General features: G+C 41.8%; 1 pseudogene across 1 annotated transcript; it reads left to right on the forward strand.

Moving 5' to 3' along the window:
• The first annotated feature begins 20,340 nt into the window (after window positions 1-20,340).
• LOC126937664 (40S ribosomal protein S3-like) lies at window positions 20,341-21,192 on the forward strand (annotated as a pseudogene). The gene has a single exon (XR_007719806.1). The product of XR_007719806.1 is annotated as a 40S ribosomal protein S3-like (transcript).
• Window positions 21,193-25,715: the final 4,523 nt, after the last annotated feature.

Below are 25,715 nucleotides of genomic sequence, written 5' to 3' on the forward strand. Positions count from 1 at the left end.
TTTATTACCCAGCTTCAAGTATTATAAACATTTTGCCAATCTTGTTTTATCTACTCTCCACCCCTTCCTCTCCTCACCACTCAGTGTTTCTCTGGATCATTTTAAGGCAAATTCCAGGTTTTCAGTCTTAAATGTATGACGTCTGTCTAAAAATAAGCACTTAAAAAAAACCTAATCACAACACATCATCATACTTCCCCAAATTAATATTTCTTGATTTCATCTAATATCCAGTTTGTTTTAAAATTTTCTCAAAAATAACTTTATGCATTTGGTGTGTTCAAATAGGCTCTATGCAAAGTCTACATCGTGCATTTGGTAAATTTCTTAAGCTCTTTCAATATGTGATACTTCCCCTTCTTCTTTCTGGCTTTCAGGCCATATGTTTGGTCTGCTCAGTTTTCCACAGTCTGGATCTTGATGAATTGCATTCTTATGGTGTAACTAATACATTCTTTTGCTTCCTGTATTTCCTGTAAGCTGATGTTTACACTTAGATGTTTACACTACGCTTGTTTAGACTCAGGTTTGAATTTTTTTAGCATGAAAGTTCCAGTTGCACTGCAGAATGTCTGGTGATCCCAAGTGTAGTATTTTTGAGGTTGATCAGTTAAAAAGTAGCTGTTTGGGAGGCAAAGGGCACATGTTAGTCGCTTCTGCACGCCCATTGCCAAGCACAGCATTGTGCCTAGAGCAAGCCCTGGCAATGTTTACTGAGTTGAAGCAGTTGATGAAACCCAGATTTGTGGGACTTCAGATATAAATCTACTATTCTCAGCTGATGCCTAAACTTTATTAATTCACATCTGTATGTTGTAAAAGTTCTATTTTACGACCTTAGCCAGTTTTGACCAGTTCACCTTGGCTGCAGTTCTTTCTGTTTCATCTTTTTCTCATAATAGTGTCAACCTTAAATAATGAGATTCAGAAAATATGACTAAGGATAGAGTTTATTCGAGTGCAAAGTTTGAGAATAGTCACTCAAGAAGCGTCAGCTCCAAATGAATATGGTCAGCACTCCCAAGTGGAGAAGTTAAGGTTTCACTTTTACAGAGACAAAGACATTTTCAGAGGATTACAACATTTTCCATAGGAGACCAGTGCATACATTAAAGCAATTTGATTGGTCACAGATTGCTACGTGCCAAGGAAGATTACTTTATTACTCAATGAGGAAGGGTGGTGATCTGAGGGAGTCTTCTCTCTGGTGTTGTTTGGTCTTCTTAATTATTCACAGGGGGAAAAAAAGGCGGAAGTTGCAGCTGCATGCCACGTGACTCAGGCTGCATAGCCACATTTGTCACAAGGCTCAGAATAACTGAAAGTTCCAATGACTTGAAGTTTGAATTATTTAATTTCACAATAGAAATTAAAACAAAGATTTTAACGTTTCTTAATAAGAAGCCATCTTCATGCAAATTGTGAAATTTTTAAATTAAATCTATTTTTAAAGTTAGTAATTTACTCAAACGTTGTTTAGACATTGTTTTAGAAACTGGAATCTTGAGTGTCTATGCCTGTCATCTTTCATGATGAATGGTCCCTATTTATTTGCAAAACTTGCCAATCTGCCAAAGCGTTATTTGCTGGGAAGTTAGCATGTCTGGGCAAGTAACACTTTCTTTTTGCTTTAGTAACGTATAAATATTTTAAAAATAGGATATACATATTTTTAGGAAAATATTCTTAGCAAACCCAAGATTGGAATCTATGAGTTCATTTTTCACCTATTTTTCTACACCTTTAAAAAAAATTCCCCTTTGGAGATTGAAACAGGAGAAAGGGCAGGGCCCAATATCACACAGGGACAGGAGTTGAACCTGGGAGAGTCTCATATTCAGGACCCACACTGGGTGCAGGGTTGGCTCTTTAGGAGTTGGAATGCCTCTGCATCAGTCACAGGTGGAAATAGGTGCATTCACATGAACACGGCTGCATCAGCTTCATCCACAGGATATCATGAGCCCGTCATTAACCTGCGATCTGGTTAGGATCTATGTACCCTGTGGGTCAATGTGAAATTACTTCCTAGAGAGACAGCCACAGCTGAGGGAGCCCACAAGGTAAAATTCCCACAGAAGATAAACTCACATGTAAGAATTGCAAAAAACATAAGAGAATGTCTAGTGTCGTGACAATAGTAAAACCCGGGTCTGCTGCGTACAGACGGTATAATTGTAGGCATGTAATTCACACTGATCACAGTTGCACACTCAAACACACACCCCATGCAAAATCTTACCGTAGGAATTCTAAAGCGACCTGATAAAAATATTGAATCCTCAAACTGATAAAGTAGAGAATGACATTTGTGGAACAAGAACATTCGAAATTTTAAAATGCCATTATGGCAAGGGAACAGATGAGTATTTTTTAAAAATCAGATCTGTGGCCGGGAGTGGTGGCTCACATCTGTAATCCCAGCACTTTGGAAGGCTGAGGCAGGCAGATCACTTGGGGTCAGGAGTTTGAGACCAGCCTGGCTAACATGGTGAAACCCCGTCTCTACTAAAAATACAAACATTAGCTGGGCATGGTGGCACGTGCCTGTAATCCCAGCTACTCAGGAGACTGAGGCAGGAGAATCACTTGAACCCAGGAGGCGGAGGTTGGAGTGAGCCAAGATCACGCCATTGCACTCCAGCCTGGGCAACAAGAGTGAAATTCCATCTCAGAGAAGAAAAAAAAAACAAAAACAAAAACAGATCTCTTGATAATTTAAAATCTAGAGGACAAATCCAGGAGCAAAATAATTAGCAAATTTAAAAAGAAAACTGAGAAAGTCTCCTAGTACAGAGCAGAGATGGAAATTAGAAAAAAAAATAGTGAAGAGACATGATATAAATTTAAAGAGATGTCAACATGGTGAAACCCTGTCTCTACTAAAAATACAAAATTTTAGTATTTTAGCTGGGATAAAATTTAGCTGGACGTGGTGGCACGTGCCTGTAGTCCCAGCTACTTGGGAAGCTGAGGCAGGAGAATTGCTTGAACCTGGGAGGTGGAGGTTGTAGTGAGCCGAGATGGTGCCACTGCACTCCAGCCTGGCGACACAGCAGCAGTCTCAAAAGAAAAAAAGAAATGTCTGAAAGAGTAAAAAAAATGAATATTAAAAATGTAATAATTAGGCCAGATGCAGTGGCTCACGCCTGTAATCCCAGCACTTTGAGAGGCTGAGGCAGCTGGATCACGAGATCAGGAGATGGAAACCATCCTGGCCAACATGGTGAAACCCCGTCTCTACTAAAAATACAAAAAATTAGCCAGGTGTGGCGGCACGTGCCTGTAGTCCCAGCTACTCGGGAGGCTGAGGCAGGAGAATTGCTTGAACCCAGGAGGCAGAGGTTGCAGTGAGCCGAGACCGTGCCACTGCACTCCAGCCTGGGCGACAGAGGAGATTTTCCTAAATTGAAAGACATGAGTTTTTTCATTGAAAAATTGTACCTAATGTTAAATAAATAATAATTGTTGTAGCAAATTCCTACCTAGCCCCATCATAGTAAAACTTCAGAACTTTAAAGAAAAATCTGGAAAGCTATCACAGGAAAAAAAAAAAAAAGTGGTGCATAAATAAAGGATTAACTATGAACTATGAACGATAAACAGATTTCTCACCAGATACAATCAATGTAAGAGCACATAGGAGTAGTAAGTTCACAATATTGAGATAGAGTAACTGACTCAAGAATTCTGGCTGGGCATGGTGGCTCATACCTGTAATCCTAGCACTTTTGGAGCCTGAAGTGAGAGGATTGCTTGAGTCCAGGAGTTCAAGCCAGGCTGGGCAACATAGTGAGACCTCATCTCTACAAAAAAAAAAAAAAAAAAAGAATTAGGCGTGGTGGTGTGAGCCCGTTATCCCAGCTACTCAGGAGGCTGAGGTGGGAGGATTGTGCCACTGCACTGCAGCCCAGGCAACAGAGTGAGACCATGTCTCTCTTAAAAAAAAAAAAAAAAATTTGATTCCCAGTCAAATTATTATTCAGGAGGGGTGTACAAAATGATTACCATATTTATTTCCTCTGCCACCAAAATCTCACTAAATAACTGTAAATAATTATAGAGCTATAAATCAACAATGGGACATAATGTTTTTGTAAGTTTTGCAAAAATAAAGATATTTGAACTGCAACTTGTAAAGAATATTGTTTCCACTCTGACTCCCCCTCTTATCTGACACCTCTGGTAATCCTTTTCTGTATTTTACACTTAAATATGTAGGGAGGACCAAGGAGAACTAGAGAAAAGCCTTCATCATGAAATACAGAGACGAAAACAAACATCATGAAAGAGAACTAGAGACAGTGCAGGAAGCAGAAGATTTTGTGGGAAAAAAAATCTGTGATTAAACATTTTTCAATACAGAAAATATCGTATCCCTGAAAACAAGGAACATGTACTATTTCTAAAAGAACTAGCAGAAAAAATATATATAATAGAAGAAATTTTTAAAAATCAGTAGAAATAGTTGAAGATAAAGTAAATCAAGACATATCCCAAAAACAAGATTTAAAATTTTTTTTAAAAAATTAAAGATCAATCTTGGTGGTCCAATATACAAGTAATAGGAATTATAGAAAAAATAGAGTATAAAAAAGAAATTCAAGAAACAGTCCTGTAACTTAAGGATACATATTGGATTGAAAGACCCCCACTGAAGCTCTAGCACAACGAAGGAGGCATTCCCCTACCAAAGAGTATCCTTGTGACATTTCCACGTCATATACAAATCACCTAAAATCAAAACGTTATCACATTCTCAATAGGAATATTGCATACTAAAAAACAAGAGAGAAATAAATTTGGATTTCTGAGGGAAAATTATTGTTAACTGAGGGAAAAGCTCACTTATTGTTTCAATTCTCAGCCTCCCGATAGCTGGGACTACAGGCGCCCGCCACTTCGCCCGGCTAGTTTTTTGTATTTTTTAGTGGAGACGGGGTTTCACCGTGTTAGCAAGGATGGTCTCGATCTCCTGACCTCGTGATCCACCCGTCTCGGCCTCCCAAAGTGCTGGGATTACAGGCTTGAGCTATATCTAGCCGAATTATCAATTACACATAAGGCTAGAATAAAGACATTTTTAGGTATAAAGGGCCATGGGTAATTTCATTTCTTCCTCAAGAAGCTAATAAAGGACATACCAAAACAAATAACTAAACTAAGAAAGTGGAGAAAGGCACTTAAGTGGCCAGAAACAGGGGTTTCAACATAGAACAGTGAAAAAAATCTCAAGTGACAGATACAGCAAGAAAATAAAGCAATTCAAGATGTGAAGCAAACCAAAAATTGAAATGTTTACTATACATGTTTAACTATAGTTAAATTGTTAACTGTAGGTATCATCATAAAATGTTTACCTATGGGAAAATAGTATTAAGAGGTTTATATGGGATTATCTCAATATATGGGATTATTTGAGAAAAAATATATCTATACATTCATAAAAAATTCTGTAAATAATAGAAACACAAATACTAGCTCTGCGCCCAACAATTTAACAAATAATGGTTAATAATCACAGTCATGACTGGGCGTGGCAGCTCACGCCTGTAATCCAAACACTTTGGGAGGCCGAGGTGGGTGGATCATTTGAGGTCAGGAGTTCGAGACCAGCTTAGCTAACACGGTGAAACCCCTTCTCTACTAAAAATACAAAAATTAGCCTGGTATGGTGGTGCATGCCTATGGTGCTAGCTACTCAGGAGGCTGAGGCAGGAGAACTGCTTGAACCCGGGAGATGGAGGTTGCAGTGAGCTGAGATTGCACCACTGCACTCCAGTCTGGGCTACAGAGCAAGACTCTGTCTCAAAATAATAATAATAATGATGATAATAATAATAATAATCACAGTCATAATTTGGCTCTGCATTGAATGACAGCTACACAAACATAAAGAAATGTAAATAGGGGTCGGGGACGGTGGCCCAGGCCTGTAATCCCAGCACTTTGGGAGGCCAAGGCGGGCAGATCACGAGGTCAGGAGATCAAGACCATCCTGGCTAACACGGTGAAACCCCGTCTCTACTAAAAATACAAAAAATTAGCTGGGCGCGGTGGCGGGCACCTGTAGTCCCAGCTACTCAGGAGGCTGAGGCAGGAGAATGGCGTGAACCCAGGAGGCGGAGCTTGCAGTGAGCCGAGATCACGCCACTGCACTCCAGCCTGGGTGACAGAGTGAGACTCCGTCTCAAAAAAAAAAAAAAAGAAAGGTAAATAGGAAGTATCAATTTAACCAAACATGTGGTATGACCATATTAGGCAAGGCCATCTTTGATACAACTATATTACACAAGAGTATATATCATATAATTTCATTTATAAAAGTCTAGATAATACAAACTAATCTACAGTGACAGAAAGCAGATCATTTGTTGCCTGAGGAAGGTGATATCATGGTGGCATGAAGGATTCCAAATGGGCACAGGCAACCTTTACAGCATGATAAATATGCTCATTTTTCTTTACGTTCATGATGGCTTCACAGGTGTTTATGCATACCAAAACTTTTCAAACTCTACACTTTAAATATGCTCACTTTATTGTATGTCAATTTTATCTCAATAAAATTAAAAACAAAATTTTTTAGATAGGGTCTCACCCTGTTGGCCAGGCTAGAGTGCAGTGGTGTGATCATAGCTCACTGCAGCCTCAAACTCCTGGGCTCAAGCAATCCTCCCACCTCAGCCTCTGAAGTAGGTAGGATCACAAGTGCTTGTCACCACACCCAGCTAATTTAAATGAAACATTTTTTAACACAATAAAAAACATATTGTTAAAATGACTAACTTTAAAAAAAACTAACAATACCAAATGCCAGTGAGGATACAGAACAACTAGAATTCTCATGCACTGCTGGTTAGACTGCAAAATAATACAGCCACTCTGAAAAACCGCTTGGCCGTTTTTATAAAGTTAAACCTGGAGTTCTCATCAATCCTAGTCCTTGGTCATTACCCAAAAGAAATGAAAATGTCTGATCACGCACAAAAACTGTTACATAAATGGTCATAGGAGCTTTAGTTATAACCATCAAGAACTGGAAACAACCCAATTATCCTTCAACAGGTGAATAAACTATGATACATCCATCAGATGAAATACTACTCAGAAATAAATGAGAACAAAGTATTCATACACATAACAACACAGACAAATTCCTACTCTTGCAGAGAGAAAGAAGCAGACCTCAAGAGGTTACATTCTGTATGATTTGTGTGTGTTTGTGATGGTCTAAAAAAGGCAAAACCACAAGGACTGGGGAAGAGATTAGTGCTTGCCAGGGGTTTGATTTTAAAGGGGTAACATACAAGAGTTTACTTTTTTTTTTTTTTTTTTTGAGACGGAGTCTCGCTCTGTCGCCCAGGCTGGAGTGCAGTGGCCAGATCTCAGCTCACTGCAAGCTCCGCCTCCCGGGTTCCCGCCATTCTCCTGCCTCAGCCTCCCGAGTAGCTGGGACCACAGGCGCCGCCACCTCGCCCGGCTAATTTTTTGTGTTTTTAGTAGAGACGGGGTTTCGCTGTGTTAGCCAGGATGGTCTCGATCTCCTGACCTTGTGATCCGCCCGTCTCGGCCTCCCAAAGTGCTGGGATTACAGGCTTGAGCCACCGCGCCCGGCCGAGTTTACTTTTTATACAATGGAGCTCTCTTGCAGCCTAATTGTAGTGGTGGTTATAAAAACCTATACAGGTGTTAAAACTTACAGAACTATAGACCCCAAGAAAGGTCAATAGATACATTTTAAAATTAATTAATTTTAAAAAATCGATGCATCTTGAGTATGTGTAGCAATAAAAGGACAATATTTGGATGATGCAACTTAACATCAGTAATTGATGGTCTCTTCCCTAATGACCTGGAAGTCATAGACCAACCTGATGGCCAATCAATTTTCTATGTATAGGCTTTGACTAGAGAGTGACGGAGAGTTTTCTGAACACTGTCTTTCCTTAAAAATGTACCATTAAGTACATGCTACAGATAGAACTATTTCTTATGTATTCTAAAGCTCTCAGGTAGTAGAAGTGGAAATGTGAGGTGAAATTTTTTATTAAAAGTTACTATTAAATAATAACAAGGAATTATATTTCCAGCAACTTCCTTAAAGTGATTTTATCACAGGTTTCAGTGGTCTAAAATGGCAATACATTTAAGCATATTAAAAGCCATGTAAACATCCTTAAACCTGAAAGCTGAGGATCTGAAAAATTTGAAAGGCATAATTTTGTGCTTTAAATTTCATATAAGCAAAGAACTAATTTGCATATTCTAGGATAAGCTGTAACAGTGCGTATTAGCGCAGTTCATGGCATTATGGCTACAGCTTAAACGTGGAAAGAGTAAATAAAATTTTGTTAAACTGACACAGACTTTTCCAAGACGATGTGTTTTGTCTGTTTTTTGCCAGCAAAGGCCAACTCAAGGACACTTCTCACCCAGCACTCCCGACCCAGACAAGGATAGAGTCAAGGCCGCTGCAAGTAGGTGTCAGCGCTAGCTTTTCTTCTTGTCTTCACACCCTGGGATGGGGCTGGTGAGGAGTCAAAGCACCCAGTGCTGTAACCGAATATTTAATCACCGGCTCCTTCCTGGTTGGTGATTAGCATTTATTATGCAAAAACACTGCAACTGCTGTATCTGTCTAGTTTAGAAAATGAAGTCTGTTCCTTTTCCAGAGACAGTTTGCTCCCACCACTGTGAGACGTCCAACACGGCACAGCTCCTGACTCAACTCCAGGGAGTCCCCCCGCTTTTCTGAGAAAATAGCTCGGGATGAAGAAAAGACATTTAAAGTCGGGATGATAAGCATTTTACCTGCTTGAGAAGCACAAAGCCTGCGACTAAAGACACTCACAGAGTCTGGGAGGAGAAAGGTACTTTAGAAGAAATCATCTAGGCCGGGTGCGGTGGCTCACGCCTGTATTCCCAGCACTTTGGGAGGCCTAGGCGGGTGGATCACCTGAGGTCAGGAGTTCAAGACCAGCGTGGCCAACAGGGCAAATTCCCATCTCTACTAAAAATACAAAAATTAGCTGGGCATGGTGGTGGGCACCTGTAATCCCAGCTACTCGGGAGGCTGAGGCAGGAGAATCGCTTGAACCCAGGAGGCAGAGGTTGCAGTGAGCGGAGATTGTGCCACTGCACTCCAGCCTGGGTGACAGAGCGAGACTCTGTCTGAAAAAAAAGACTCTGTCTGAAAAAAAAGAGGAAGGAGGGGGAGGAAGAGGGGGAGGGGGAGGAGGAGGAGGAGGAGGAGGAGAAGGAGAAGGAGAAGGAGAAGGAGAAGGAGAAGGAGAAGGAGAAGGAGAAGGAGAAGGAGAGAAATCATCTAAATTAAACCAATGGACTCATTCAACTAATAGTACCACCAGGGCGGGGCAGGGGTTAAGGCGCGCATATAAACTGGGGCATAGTTGGCAGCTTGGTCGATGGCAGCTCTACCCTTGCAAAGTACTTAGCAGAGGAAATGGAAGTCAGTTTCCTTGTTTTTCAGGTAAGAAGCTAAGAGAGAAAGTTCAGGGAGGTGAAACAATTTACCACTTTCAAGGAGTTGGCAGGTGGCAGAGCCGAACCCAGCAGTGGCGCTCCTGATTCTGAGTCAGGAGGCAGCAGCCCAGGGAGTCAGGTGCCTGGGCAGGCGTCTCAGGCGACAGGCTCTAGGCCAGCTGCATGGGGCTGGCCCGGGGGTCGCCTCCACTGTGTGAGACCTTTCCAGGCTCCTCCTGGCTCGCACTGGCTCCTTCCCAGAACTGAAATCAAAGTGGGCCCAATCCCATTAACACACGAGTTGCAGGTGCTTACCCGTGCGCAGGGATATCAAATCTGTGAAGGGAAGGAGGCAAATGCCCTCAACTGGGAATGGCAGGCCACGAAGGGGGAGGCACTGAAGCGAGCCAGGGGCTTCTCTACCCCACACACAACCTGAGTAACCCAAACGTTCTACCAGCTGCAAAGCTGATCCTCTGACAGCAGCCAGCGGCAAGACATTGAACCACTTTATCAAAGTAGCTCTTAGGGAGGACCAAACTGAGGAAAAATCTGTTTTTCTCAAAGTCATTTGCTTCCGGGGCACGGTGTTTTTGCAGTCCGTCTTCTCTCTCCCCAGCGCCTTGGCCTGGTGTTAAAGTTCAGTCCTATGGCCGGGCACGGTGGCTCAAGCCTGTAATCCCAGCACTTTGGGAGGCCGAGACGGGCGGATCACAAGGTCAGGAGATCGAGACCATCCTGGCTAACACGGTGAAACCCCGTCTCTACTAAAAAATACAAAAACTAGCCGGGCGAGGTGGCGGACGCCTTTAGTCCCAGCTACTCGGGAGGCTGAGGCAGGAGAATGGCGTGAACCCGGGAGGCGGAGCTTGCAGTGAGCTGAGATCCGGCCCCTGCACTCCAGCCTGGGCGACACAGGGAGACTCTGTCTCAACAACAACAACAACAAAAAAAAAAAAAAAAAAAAAAGTTCAGTCCATATCCATCAAATTGAAGGCAGCAGCTTCCTGGGGCCTCCTGCCTTAGACTCAGGTGTTTAGAAGAAAAGTATTTCAGGTAGTTAGTACTAAGTGGGACTCAAAGCGGAGAGCAAATAGACACCGCCAGGGTTTACTGACCCTCCTCAAGCTCTCAAGTTGGTGGAGACTTCAAAGGTCCTTCAGGTGCGGGAGCATGGCCTGCCTCCTCGACTGCACGGTGACACCCGCATATCCTGTTCATGAAGATACGGCACAGCAAAGGCGCATCTAGAGACATGTTCCCAGCAGAGACCGCCAAGCCCACATATCCGGGTTTGCAGTTCACACAATCATAGGGTGTGTCTTTAGCAAGGTGTTTGCTATTTGTAACAATGGTCTCTGGGAAAGTTTATCAGATTTCATTCAACAGACCCATTAAAACTTCAAGTTCGATTCCTTGCTTGCCTTTCCTTTATTTGTACTCAGTTGAAACAAGGTGGAGCCCTGGAGCCCACTGTGCTGAATGGGCTTCCTGCTTCAGTAAGGGAGGGGATGTCCACACAGTAATGCCTGGAGCCCCTCAGGCACATCAGGTGCCACTCCCACCTGCTACTGCCCCTACTTCCTTTACAAGCAGAGAAACTGATGCCAGCCAAGGGAGGACTAAAGGAAGAATGAGGGGCATGCCAGACACTCCCCGGAAGGCTGAAGAATGGAGATCAGAAACCATGGGAACCAGGGCGGCAAGAACAGCTTGGCCACCTCTTCACACTCCATTTTGAAATGAATGAACCCCCAACTCACTCCTCATATTTGCATTATTCCACTGGAGGCACAAATCCCAGCGGAGGGCCTAGTTGGCCCCCTTTATAGCAAATGCCCACCATTTGAATGTGGCCAAGGCTATGAAAAAAAGGCTCTGCTAGGAAGGGCCCACTGGTTTCTGAACAGGGAGCACAGGGAACTTTGATTTACATCCCCACCAAGCCTTTACCCAGTGAACAACAGGAATTCCCCGAACGGAACCCAGGATGCCTACAGAGAAGGAGATACGGTAAGGGGGCAGGCAAAACAAGACGCCGTCCACGAAACCACTCTGTCAGGGCAGTGGATGGAGCTGTCGACTCCTCAGAGGATGTCTACACCATTGTCAATCCTGGGCTCTTCAAGCTGGCAATGGCGGCGACCTTGTCTTGTACTCAGCAGGACTCTCTCGCCTCTTCTTCCTCAAGCCCATTCCCTCTGTTTGCTGTGGGAAAGGTGAATGGGCACTCAGATTCATCCAGGTTTCAGAGCTGGAGAGGGCTGGAGAAATTTCTAGCTGGAGCCCTGACAGGGAGGAAACTGGATTGAAGAGGACGTGGACACCATGAGAAGGGTCAATGAGGAATGAAATGCTTTGCCTCAGCACTGGAAGATCACTCAGGGGACAGGCACCGTGGCTCTTGACTATCATCCCAGCACTTTGGGAGCCCAAAGCTGGGGGATCATTTGAGGCCAGGAGTTCAAGACCATCCTCCTGGACAACATAGTGACACCCTGTCTCTACAAAAAATAAAAAATTATCTGGGCATGGTAGCACACACCTGTCGTCCCAGCTACTCGGGAGGCTGAGGCAGGATGAGCACTTGAGCCCAGGAGTTCGAGGCTGCTGTGAGTTGTGATCACACCATGGCACTCCAGCCTGGGTGAAACAGTGAGTCTCTGTCTCTGGAAGAAAAAAAAAAATCACTCAGACTGTAGCCTACAGACCAGACCCTGGGGCCCAACGTGAGAAAAGCAGGGACCCCAGTGGGGAAGTTCCTGGCATCAGCGAGAGATGAGGCGGCTGGGGTGCGGTGGGAGCTGCACGTTGGGCAGGCGCTCAGTGGCTCGCAGATCTTGAAGGAGAGGCCATGGGGCTTAGGACAGACTGGATGTGGTGTGCTGGTCACACAGGAGTCAGGGACTACCCTGGAGGGAACCTATGTTAAAAGAACAGCCACTCTGAGAACCTGGGCACCACATTGCCTTGAGAGTTGTTTACACAACCTGGTGTCTCTTCAGCAGTTTTCAACAGAAAGTTTTTGAACAGAAAATTTTATCCCATAGGACTAACAACTTGGATAATTCATTTGCTTATTCTTTATCGTATTTACATCTGATGTTCCTCCTTTCTTTTGCAGATTTTGTTAAGACTTGAATTAAATACGTAGTCAAGTTAAACTGTGCTCAGTTAGAACGCAGCCAGTAATTTTTTAAGTTAAGCAAACAAACAAATGTTAGAAGGGAAAAACCAAACCTGAGGAAGAATGAGAGAAAGATCAGGGGGAGAAATTTTTTTAAAAGAAAGAGGAAACTTACAGGGATTGTGATTCAAAAATATTAGCAATAATTGGAGTAAAGAACTCAGTAGTTTACCTTCAGGTTCACTCTTGGGTTTGTACATTCTGTGAGTTTGGACGAGTATAAAATGGCATGTAGCCACTATTACTGTATCATACAGAGAAGTTCCGCTGTCCTAAAAATCGGTTTATTTATCCCTCCCTTCTCTGAACTCCTGGCAATCATTGATCTATCTTCACTGTTTTGCCTTTTCCAGAACGTCATATAGTTGGAATCATACAGTCTGGGTCTTTTCCGACGGGCTTCTTTTACTTAGTATAATGCATTTAAGCTTCCTCCACGTCTGTTCATGGCTTGGCGGATCATTTTTTTTTTGCACTGAATAATATTCCATTGCCTGGATATTGCACTGTTTAACCATCTGCCTTTGAAGAACACCTTGGTTGCTTACAGTTTGGGGCAATTGTGAATAAAGTTGCAACAAACATTCATGTGTTGTTTCTTGTGTGGATACAAGTTTTCAACTCCTTTGGGTAAATACCAAAAAGTACAATTGCTAGATCATATGGTAAAAGAATGTTTAGTTTTGTAAGAAACTGCTAAACTGTCTTCCAAAGTAGCTGTACCATTCTGCATTCCTACACGCAATGAATGGGAGTTTTTGTTGCGCCATATCCTTGTCAGCTGTGTGTTGACAGTGTTCTGGTTTTAGCCATCCTGATAGGTATGAAAGGCTAGACTGTTTTTCGTAATAGGACACAGCATTCTAATTGTAGGGTTAATACTAGTTGTTTTAATCTCTAGTATAGTTTGTATAATTAAATATCCTGCAATCGGCCGGGCGCGGTGGCTCAAGCCTGTAATCCCAGCACTTTGGGAGGCCGAGACGGGCGGATAGGAGATCGAGACCATCCTGGCTAACACGGTGAAACCCCGTCTCTACTAAAAAATACAAAAAAAAACTAGTTTGGCGGGCGCCTGTAGTCCAGCTACTCGGGAGGCTGAGTGGCGTAAACCCGGGAGGCAGAGCTTGCATGAAAGATCCGGCCACTGCACTCCAACAGAGCGAGACTTCGTCTCAACAAAAAAAAAAAAAAAAAAAAAAAAAAAAAAAATCCTGCAATCACTTCTAGTTTAGTGAACCACCTGTCATCATGAAATCATAATTCACTCACGCAAATTTGAGAGATAAAAATCATCCTTTCACTAAAACAATCAGTACTCTTATTATACGAATACAGCATTACCACAAAAAATGCTATTATTTCCAGTCAAAGAAAACGCAATTTAAACTTCTTCTTAGCCCCATCTTTCCTTTAATGCACGTATTGTTAAACCTCATAAAGCAAAAGAAAAAAACCAGTGCACACAATATAGAGTAATAATTTTTAGTGATGTTGTAGGGAGTTTAAAAGGTAAGAAAAGGAGGATGCTGTGATAATTCCTCAAGAGGTGATTGGGGCCGGATGAGGTGGCTCATGCCCATAATCCCAGCACCTTGGGAGGCCAAGGTGGGTGGATTGCCTGAGGTCAGGAGTTCAAGACTAGCCTGGCCAATATGGTGAAACTGTGTCTCCAGTAAAAATACAAAAATTAGCTGGACATGGTGGTGGGCACCTGTAATCCCCGCTACTCGGGAGGCTGAGGCAGGAGAATCACTTGAACCGGGGAGGTGGAGGCTACAGTAAGCAGAGATTGAGCCACTGCACTCCAGCCTGGGCAACAGAGTGAGGCCCTGTCTCAAAAAAAAAAAAAAAATTAATTTAATTTAATTTAATTTAAAAAAAGAAAGAAAAAAGAGGTGATTGGGAGCTCTAAGAAGAAACTCCTTTGACTCCGATTTTGGCGAAGGAAAAAGTATTAGTTATCTCTGAGATGAATAGCTGAGGTCATTATTGATCCATCTGATGGGGCTAAGTGGCCTCTTGGAAAAGACCCTCGAGCAGAAAACAGAAAACCTCTGTAACTCTTTGGGCTTCCGTTTCCTTAACGGAAAAAAAAAAAAAAAAAAAAAAAACAGAATTGAAATTGATCATACACATTATTTTTGCTTCTCTGTTATATAAAAACTCAATAATTTCTTATCTAAAACTAGGCATGGCACTATTATGGTACTCAAGGAAATTAACAATGGGCGGTTCTGCTTCCAGCACTGGTGGAAAATAAGCTAACACAGGTGTCAGGAAGGCAGATGCAGGAGCCTTGAGCTCACCTACACGCTAGGGACCAGTGGGTAGAAACTGGAGGCTCCTGGACAAGCCCCACACAGCCCCTGTGAGCTTGCTGTGGGGCTTCAGCCATCCAGGGGCTCCTAAAAAGTAAAAGTCCCAGTATTTTTACATGGTTATTTCCAAGAGAATGTGGATGCTGACAATTTTTTGAGGAACATTTACTTTCACAGAATTACAACTCCATCTTGCTATTGCCAATCATGTTGAGGAAAATACAGTGTTTTTCTTAGAAAATCAGGCAATCTGTGTGGAAACCCCTCATCCCATGGTGATCTGCTTATACAGTCTTTGTGAGATCACTTCAATACAAGGAATGTAAAATAAAAAATTAAAATAAAGAAATTTAATGAATTGGCCGGGCGTGGTGGCTCACGCCTGTAATCCCAGCACTTTGGGAGGCCGAGGCAGGTAGATCACGAGGTTAGGAGATCCAGACCATCCTGGCTAACACGGTGAAACCCCGTCTCTACTAAAAATACAAAATATTAGCCGGGCATGGTGGCGGGCACCTGTAGTCCCTGCTACTTGGGAGGCTGAGGCAGGAGAATGGCGTGAACCTGGGAAGCGGAGCTTGCAGTGAGCTGCAATTGTGCCACTGCGCTCTAGCCTGGGCGACAGAGCAAGACTCCATCTCCAAAAAAAAAAAATCTGATGTAACAATATGTAACCAGGTCTCATCTATTTCACTACATTTTTTTTTTCTCATGGGAAAAATCAGGAGATTTATGGAATCTACCTAAGAGACTAACCAGATATCCAATGTTCAGCCTCGGATGTATATCACAAAGTTCTATAACTCCCATCTGGTTATAATAAGAATAAAAGTTTAAAACCTGGGGTTTTATTGTTACTTTAAATAATAAAATATTTTATTTGAAATAAGAAAACTGAAAGCCAATTTAGGGAGGCAGTCTGATGTCCCTGGAGCAAATGTGAATTTCTTTCAGTTTGGAAATAATAATAAAGTGTGATATATGAAAGAAGAAAGTGCTTTCTTCCTTTACAGAAACTAAGATCAAACATCTCCAGGCTCAGGCCGGCTATCTTGCCTCTCTCTAGCCTCATAGCCTGGAATTTACCCCCACATGTCCACCGTTGGTTTTCTTTAAACTTTAACTTCCAATTGACTTGGAAGTCCTCTTCATCCTGCCCAAGATATGAGGACATACATAACTTGCTTTCTTAAGAGGAATTTTCCATGTTTCCCAGTGAACAATGACCTAACCATCCTTTAAGTTTTACTGAACACATCTGAGGTTGATGTTTTGAAGGAGTTTGACTACTTGGCCAAGTTTTCATTTTGTAGTTTACCATATGCTGAAATGCTTAGTCTATTCTAATTTATTCATTCTAGAGTACAAATTGCCAAATTATTTTAAATTATTACCTCTCTGAAAGACATTATACATTGATGGACAGAGAGAACCACTTTTTAAAAAGTATTTGAGGCTGGGCACGGTGACTATGCCTGTAATCCCAGCACTTTGAGAGGCAAATCACTTGAAGCCAGGAGTTCGAGATAAGTCTGGGCCAAAATGGCAAGACCCCATCTCTGCTGAAAATACAAAAATTAGCCTGGTGTGGTGGTGCGTTCCTGTGGTCCCAACTACTCGTGAGGCTGAGGCAGGAGAATTGTTTGAACCTGGGAGGTAGAGGTTGCTGTGAGCCAACCTCCACCAGCAGCTGGAGTGCTGCACCATTGCACTCCAGCCTGGGTGGCACAGCAAGACCCTGTCTCAAAATGAATAAGTTAATTAATCAAATAAAAAGCATTTGAGAATCTATAAGTGTTATGCTGTGCCAGTTCTTAGAAGCTGCATATAGGATGGCCGGGCGCAGTGGCTCATGCCTGTAATCCCAGCACTTTAGGAGGCCAAGGTGGGGGGATCACGAGGTCAGGAGATCGAGACCATCCTGGCTAAGACGGTGAAACCCCTTCTTTACTAAAAATACAAAAACTTAGCTGGGCATGGTGGCAGGTGCCTGTAGTCCCAGCTACTTGGAAGGCTGAGGCAGGAGAATAGTCACACTCCATCTCAAAAAAAAAAAAAAAAAAAAAAAAAAAAGCAGCTGCATATACGATACTAGTTCTGTGAAATGATGTGCAAAATATTAGAAGACATCTAAAACTTTTCCCTATGATCAAGTTGAGAGAGGTTGGGTTAAAACAAGATTCGAAAAACATCCTTATCAAGGACTTATTTATCAAGTCCTCCTTTATTGAGGACTTCTCAGGCTTCTGCACCCACCCCCACTCAACCTGCTGAATCTGTCATCACGTGTGGAAAGTGGGAATCTGAGCACTCAACTAAAGACCAAACACTGAGAATGTAATGATAAAAAATCACAGATGACAGTTCCAGACCTTCCTACTGGTGTAGAAGAAATTATAAGAATTGTGAGAACGATAGGCACAAAATAATCAATGAATTAAGACAAGAACAATGCTGCAAACCTTCAGACTGAAACAGATTTGCCCTTAGCTATTTTATGGTAAGACTTCCAAAATGCCAAGACTAAAGAGAAAAAAATCCTCAACGCTTTCTGAGAGAAAATAACAAATTACTTACAAAAACATAAGAAGTGAATAGAAAACTCGTATAGCAATACCTTTAAAGTTCTGAAAGTAAAGGATTTTTAAACTAGGTTTCTATTCCTCGCCAAAATTCATTCAAGCATATAGCACATTTTTAGACATGTGAGGACTCAAAAAATTTGACCCCTACAAACCTCCATGAAAAATTAAAGAGGCTGTACTTCAGTAAAATAATAATAAATTCCAAGAGAAACTATATAAGAAACAGCAGTAAGTAGAAAAAACATTAACATATATAGTTAAGGATAAGTAATTGCTGATTGCTCTAATTAATGAATAAATAATAATCTGGAGCTAAAATCACATTTATGATTTTTGGGCAACATGGTGAGACTCTGTCTCCAAAAATAAATAAATAGAAAGAGGCCCGGTGCGGTGGCTCATGCTTGTAATCCCAGCACTTTGGGAGTCCAAGGCTAGCAGATCACAAGGTCAGCAGTTCAAGACCAGCCTGGCCCATATGGTGAAACCCCACCTCTACTAAAAATACAAAAAATTAGCCAGGCATAGTGGTGCACACCTGTAGGCCCAGCTACTCAGGAGGCTGAGGCAGGAGAATCACTTGAACCCGGAAGGCAGAGATTGTGGTGAACTGAGATTGCACCACTGCACTCCAGCCTGGGCAAGAGAGCAAGACTCTTTCTCAAAAAAAAAAAAAAAAAAAAAAAAAAGAGAAAAAAGAAAAAAGGCCCAATAATAGACAAGAATATTTTGAAAAAGAGGTACAGTGGCCAGGCGTGGTGGTTCACTCCTACAATCCAGAACTTTGGGAGGCTGAGGCGGGTCAATCACCTGAGGTCAGGAGTTCGAGACCAGCCTAGCCAACACGGTGAAACCCAATCTCTATTCAAAATACAAAACTTAGCCAGGTGTGGTGGCAGGTGCCTGTAATCTCACCTACTCAAGAGGCTGAGGCAGGAGAATCACTTGAACCTGGGAAGTGGAGGTTGCAGTGAGCCGAGATCACGTCACTGCACTCCAGCCTGGGCGACAAGAGTGAAACTCTGTCTTAAAAAAAAAAAAAAGGTACAATGAATGGCAATTTGTTCTGTCAATATTGAGGTGAATTATAAAACTATTGAAAATGGAACAGAGTGGAACTGTTACAGGAATAAACAAATTGATAAGTAGTGCAGAGTAGAAAGTACAAAAACAGCCATGTTTGTGTTTGTTTGGAAATGTAGCATGTTTATTAACTTATTCTACATGTGTTTAATGAACAACAGGCATTGCGCATAGCATAACAACCAAAACAGTCCATATCCATGGATCAAAGAGGTTACAGTCTAGTGAGGCAGGGCAAGACAATCAGCCAAAACTGATGAGTCAACATCATAGGAAATTCGAGAGGAGAAATATTATGGGGAAAAAACCTTGAGGAAGAAAGAGAGTGATAGGGGTAACATGCAATTTTAAGTATGTGATGTGCATGATCCTCTCTGGTCAGGAGGCATTGATGCAAAGGCTTGAAGGAGGACAGAGACTATCCTAGGCAGACATTTGGCAGAAGGACACCCAGGTGTGGAACTAGCACTGACCTGTTCCTGGATGGGCTAGTACCCGGCTCACTAGAGGAACAGCGAGAATGGAGTGTCTGGGTAAGGAGGGTAGCATTCTGAATGAGGAGAGAGAGAATGAACAACTCAACAAATGGTTTTGGAACAAATGAATATCTCTTCAGAACATGTATATTATCTATACTACCCTACACTGGACACACACAAAAATAGATTCTACATGGATTAGGGAGCTAAATGCAGTGACTTCCGGTTAAACATGGTGGATTGAGTGCCTTCATCTATGTCGGCTCCTTCCCCAAAACTTAGTAAGATGATAGTTAAGAGATTTTTCTTTTTACAGATATAAACTTACAAAGAGACAACAAAAAAATTTTTTGAAGATAGAAAGCAGAAGGATGCGTAGAAGCTGGCTCGGCAGAACCTGGAAGGCTGAGTTTTGTGACAGCAGTGGGAAAGTCCAAGAGGCGTCTGACTTACAATCCAGAATCCCCAACGGCTCAGAAATGGTGAGCGCCATGGACCTCCAGGAGAAAAGGAGAAGAGTGGGCTATAAATCAGAAGGCTGGCTTCAGATCTCTTTAAGGAGTTTCACAAACAGATCCTATCCACTGTTCCCCACATGTGAGAAACTTCTCCCTCCCCTCTCTGATAGAAAACTGGAGGTTTATTCTAGGGAGAGGATAAAACAAGACTTATCTGTATTGGAGGGCTCCAGCTGGTTTGAACTAGGGACACTCATCCTCTCCAAGAAGGACCTCAAGACTTGGAAGCCAGTGTTTTATCCTTCAGGAAGAAACTGAAAGTGTATTCTTTGGTGAATTGGAAACAATCCAAGAGGACCGACCTAAATATACATTGAAAACAGGGATTCCTCTGACGAGACAATTCATTCAGCCTACCATACTGTGTGAAAGTTGCCGTGCACAGAAAACTCTTAAATATCACCAGAGAGCCAAAAATCATAGGACGTTTGGAGAAACCCACTAAGGTGATTGATGGGAAGAAGTAAACAGAAAAGGATGACTGGGAAGAAACAGAGGCTGTGTAGGAAAAAGAAAGCTTTAGAAAATCATTAATATCAGGACGGGAGCAGTGGCTCAGGCCCGTAATCCCAGCACTTTGGGAGGCCGAGGCGTGCGGATCACGAGGTCAGGAGTTCGAGACCAGCCTGAGCAACATGGTGAAACCCCATCTCTACTTAAAAAAGAAAAAAAATAGGCCTTTCCTTTCGGCGGAGCGCGGTGGGAAGATGGCTGTGCAAATTTCCAAGAAGAGGAAGTTTGCCGCTGATGGCATCTTCAAAGCTGAACTGAATGAGTTTCTTACTCGGGAGCTGGCTGAAGATGACTACTCTGGAGTTGAGGTGCGAGTTACACCAACCAGGACAGAAATCATTATCTTAGCCACCAGAACACAGAATGTTCTTAGTGAGAAGGGCCGGTGGATTCAGGAACTGACTGCTGTAGTTTAGAAGAGGTTTGGCTTTCCAGAGGGCAGTGTAGAGCTTTATGCTGAAAAGGTGGCCACTAGAGGTCTGTGTGCCATTGCCCAGGCAGAGTCTCTGCATTACAAACTCCTAGGAGGGCTTGCTGTGCGGAGGGCCTGCTATGGTGTGCTGCGGTTTATCATGGAGAGCAGGGCCAAAGGCTGTGAGGTCGTGGTGTCTGGGAAACTCCGAGGACAGAGGGCTAAATCCGTGAAGTTTGTGGATGGCCTGATGATCCACAGCGGAGACCCTGTTAACTACTACGTTGACACTGCTGTGCGCCAAGTATTGTTCAGACAGGGTGTGCTGGGCATCAAGGTGAAGATCATGCTGCCCTGGAACCCAACTGGTAAGATTGGCCCTAAGAAGCCCCTACCTGACCACATGAGCATCGTGGGACCCAAAGATGAGATATTGCTTACCACTCCCATCTCAGAACAGAAGGGTGGGAAGCCAGAGCCGCCTGCCATGCCCCAGCCAGTCCCTACAGCATAACAGGGTCTCCTTGGCAGCTGTATTCTGGAGTCTGGATGTTGCTCTGTAAAGATCTTTAATAAAATCTTGTACCAAGAAAAAAAAATAGAAAAATTAGCTCGGTGTGGTGGTACATGCCTGTAATCCCAGCTACTCAGGAGGCTGAGGCAGGAGAATCGCTTAAACCTGGGAGGCAGAGGTTGCAGTGAGCCAAGCTTGCACCACTGCATGTCAGCCTGGGTGACAGAGCAAGACTCCGTCTCAGAAAAAGAAAAAAGAAAAAAGTATTAATATCCTCAGAAACAAAACAAAAAACCGAAACCTTAGAAATAAGCAATAACAAAAGAGCTGACAGAGAACCATGAATTTAAAATATATCAGAAAAGTCACACTACATTTATATATTTGACAACATTAAAACTAAGAACTTGTGTTTATCAAAACACACCATCACAGGAGTGAGAAGCAGATGACAGAGTAACAGGAAATATTTGCAATTTTATGTCCAATGAAGTACTTGTATCCAGAATATATGAAGAACTTCTACAAATAAATTTTAAAAAGATGGAAAGTCAATAAAAAATGGGGCAAAATTTGAACAGGTGCTTTACAAAGGAGAATATTCTGATGGGTATGAAAGGTACTCAGCTTTAGGAAAATGTAATTAGAACCACAGCAATACTCCATCAACCAGAACAGCTAAAGTGAAGAACAAACAAAACAATACCAAGGATTAGTGAGAGTGTTAAAGCAATCTGAACTCTCATACACTACTGGAGGGAGTATAAATTGGTAAAACCCCGTTTTGGAAAATCATTTGGCAACATCTGCTAATTCTGAACATATGAGTACTCTATAACCCAATAGTTCCACTACTAGGTATATATCTAACAGAGATGCACATATATGTAAACCAAAAGACATGTGCAAGAAGGATCACAGCAGCACTATCCATAAAAATTGGATTCAATTGTCTATCAGCAGCAGAATGAACAAATGCACTGTGGTATATTCACACAACAGAATACCATGCAGATTAGACAACAAACACAAGTGTCTTAGTCTGCTTTATGCTGCTGTAACAGAATACCACAGACTGAATAATTTATAAGGAAAAGAAATATATGGCCGGGCGCGGTGGCTCAAGCCTGTAATCACTTTGGGAGGCCGATCAGGAGATCGACCACAGTGAAACCCCGTCTCTACTGAAAATACAAAAAATTTGGCGGGCGCCTGTATAAGGAGGCTGAGGCAGGAGAATGGCGGGAACCCGGGAGGCGGAGCTTGCAGTGAGCCGAGATCGCGCCACTGCACTCCAGCCTGGGCAACAGCGTGAGACTCCGTCTCAAAACTCAAAAAAAAAAAAAAAAAAAAAAGAAATATATTTGACTCACAGTTCTGGAGGCTAGGAAGTCCAAGATAGAGAGACCTCATCTGGTGAGGGCCTTCTTGCTGTGTCATAATATGGTGGAGGGTATTGTCATTCTGTTGCTGATAGACAATTGATTTACTGGCTTTCCATTTTTTATGTGTAGAAGTTCTTTATATATGCTGGATACAAGTATTTCCTTGGATATAAAATTGCAAATATTTTCTGTTACTCTGTCATCTGCCTCTCACTCCTGTGATGGTGTGTTTTGATGAACAGGAGTTCTTGATTTTAATGTCACCAAATATATGGATCTCATGTGACTTTTCTGATATCATGTTTTAAATTTATGATTATCAGCCACTTTGTTACTGCTTATTTCTGAGGTTTTTGTTTTGTTTCTGAGGATATTAATTATTTTTTTAAAATTTTAAAGAATTAGTTGACCAACTTCAGAAGGGACAACTTCCAATAAAGAGAGTTTCTGAGAGTGAACTGAAAAAATGGTGGCAGGAGGAATCGAAAAATAATTCAAGAAGATATATCATAACTGAAGAATTTGACTTGCCAAATGAAAAGCATCCACCAAGTGGGGAGCACATTAAATGAGAATTGTTCCCCATCGAACACATCATTAGTGACCTTCAGAATCCTGGGAATGGAGAGATGACTTTACAAGTTTCCTTAGAGGAAAAGCAGGTCAAATACAAACAGTAGGAATCAGAATGGCTTTGAAATTCTCAACAGCAACAGTAGAAGCTAAAAAATAATGGAGGAGTATCTTCAACATTCAGATTGTCTACAGATTCTTCAATACCCAGCCAAAGTATGAATTAAATGTGAAAATGGAATAGACATATTTAGACATGAAGGAGTTGCAAAATTTACTTTCCATTCCTTTGTCTCAGGAAGCTGAGAGGATGTTGTTCATCAAAATGAGGAAATAAAACAACAAAGAACATGATTAGCATTCAGAAAACAGTGGGTTCCAAACAAAAGAGAGATGAAGGGAACCCTCAGGACAGGAGAGGAGGGAGAGTCCAGGATGCCAGCCATAAGCAGGCTTGGAGAACAGATAGCCCAGAACTCTAGAATATATTTTCAAGAAGACAATAATAGTGCTAATGTCTTCAAACACATTGAGAGAAGCTTTTCACAACAGAAGTAGAACTTGAAATTCATAAGTGATAAATATATAGAAAAATAAGCAACCAACAAAAGATTATTATTAACTCAAGAACAAACATAAATTTGTTAGAGACTGTAAGGTAGTGGCCATGCCCACAGAATACAGATCCAGAATGCCTGGGATTCAAATTCTGGTTTTGCCACTTAAAGCCCGAATTACCTTGAGCAAACCACTTCACCTCCATGGTCCTCACATATAAAATCAGGATTATTGTAACAGTCTTGTGAGAATTTTGTGAAAATTGAAGTCCTTGGATCTTTTCTTGGCCCAGAGAAAGCCCCATGTAAATGTTAATTATTTTTTTATTTTATTTATTTATTTTATTTTATTTTATTTATTTTTTTAGAGACAGGGTCTGGCTGTATTGCCCAGGATGGAGTGTAGTGGTGCGATCTCAGCTTACTGCAGCCCTGACCTCCCGGGCTCAGGCAATCCTCCTGCTTCAGCCTCCTGAGTAGGTAGCACTATAGGTGTGCACTGCCACACTCAGCTGATTTTTTTCTTTTTTTTTTTTTGGTAGGAACAAGGTCTTGCTATGTTGCCCAGGTTGTGAGTATTAACTATTGTGGTTGTCATGACCACTACCACCATCACCATCATCATTGTATAGTCCATGGTTCAGCTGGAAAGGTGCAACTGTAATAGAAATGCTGACTACTAAGCATAAGAAAAAAATGTCTATTTAATTAGATTGGGAGAAAGTGAAGACAGAAATTGCTTGTCAGGTTAGGGAAGGGAAGGAGGAAAGGAGATAAATCATATTCCACACTGGGAAGTCTTAGAGAAATTTTTAAACTGCAAAATCAAAGAAGTAACAATATAGGCATTTTTGTTTAAGACATAGAGGAAGATATCAAAAGGTTAGCTAAAAAAATTTAAGAGTTGCTCTGTGGGAGAAGGAAATGGGTGAATAGACACAGGGAACTTACTTTTTGTAACAATCTTCTTCAATTAGATGCATAGATATTTTAATTCTAAAATTAAAACTAAGTTTTTCTTTGAAAAAGAAATCGCCATGTCAAGTTGTTTCACTGGATAATTCTACTGTTTAAGGAAGAATCAATGCTAACAATAATCAATTTTTTCCAGATAATATAAGAAGAGAAAATATTTCCCTTCTCATTCTATGAGACCAGTATTACACTAATACCAAAACCAAAGAAGTACAAAAAAAGAAAACTACAGATTAATATCCTTCATGCATGCAGACATAAAAATCCTTCAATGAGTATTAACAAATAGACATCAGCGATTTTTTTCTTTTTTTTGAGACAGAGTCTCTCTCTGTCACCCAGACTGGAGTGCAGTGGCGTGATCTTGACTCACTGCAAGCTCCGCCTCCTGGGTTCACACCATTCTCCTGCCTCAGCCTCCTGAGTAGCTGGGACTACAGGCACCCGCCACCATGCCCAGCTAATTTTTTTGTATTTTTAGTAGAGACAGGGTTTCAACATGTTAGCCAGGATGGTCTTGATCTCCTGACCTCGTGATCCGCCCACCTCGGCCTCCCAAAGTCCTGGGATTACAGGCGTGAGCCACCACACCTGGCTGATTTCAGCGATTTTTAAGAGGAATTACACACCATAACCAAATGAAGCTTATCCAGAGATGCAAGGTTGGTTCGATATTTAAAAATCTGTCAGTGTAGTCCACCACATTAACAGAATAAAATTCACATGATCTTATCAATTGATGCAGTAAAGCATTTGACAAATTTATTTAAATAAATTTTGTGTATAAACATGATGTTATAAGATACATATATAATAAAATGGTTACTATAGTGAAACAAATTAACATCTCCATCATCTCATTTAGTTATTCATAAGTCCTCCTGTGGCAAAAACAGCTGTAATCTACCCATTTAGGAAAAATCCTGAATATGATACCCTATTATTCACTGTAGTCCTCATATTGTTCATTGGACCTTTCCATTTGTTCATTCTACATATTTATTTGTTACTTTGTGTCTTTTGACCTAAATCTCCCCATTTCCTCCTCAACTCCAACCTTGGTAGCCACTGTTTTATTCTCTGCCTCTTATATATTTGATCTCTTTTTTTCTAGAGACCCCACATAA

Source organism: Macaca thibetana, chromosome 15 (genome assembly GCF_024542745.1).
Source record: "Macaca thibetana thibetana isolate TM-01 chromosome 15, ASM2454274v1, whole genome shotgun sequence".
NCBI lineage: Eukaryota > Metazoa > Chordata > Mammalia > Primates > Cercopithecidae > Macaca > Macaca thibetana.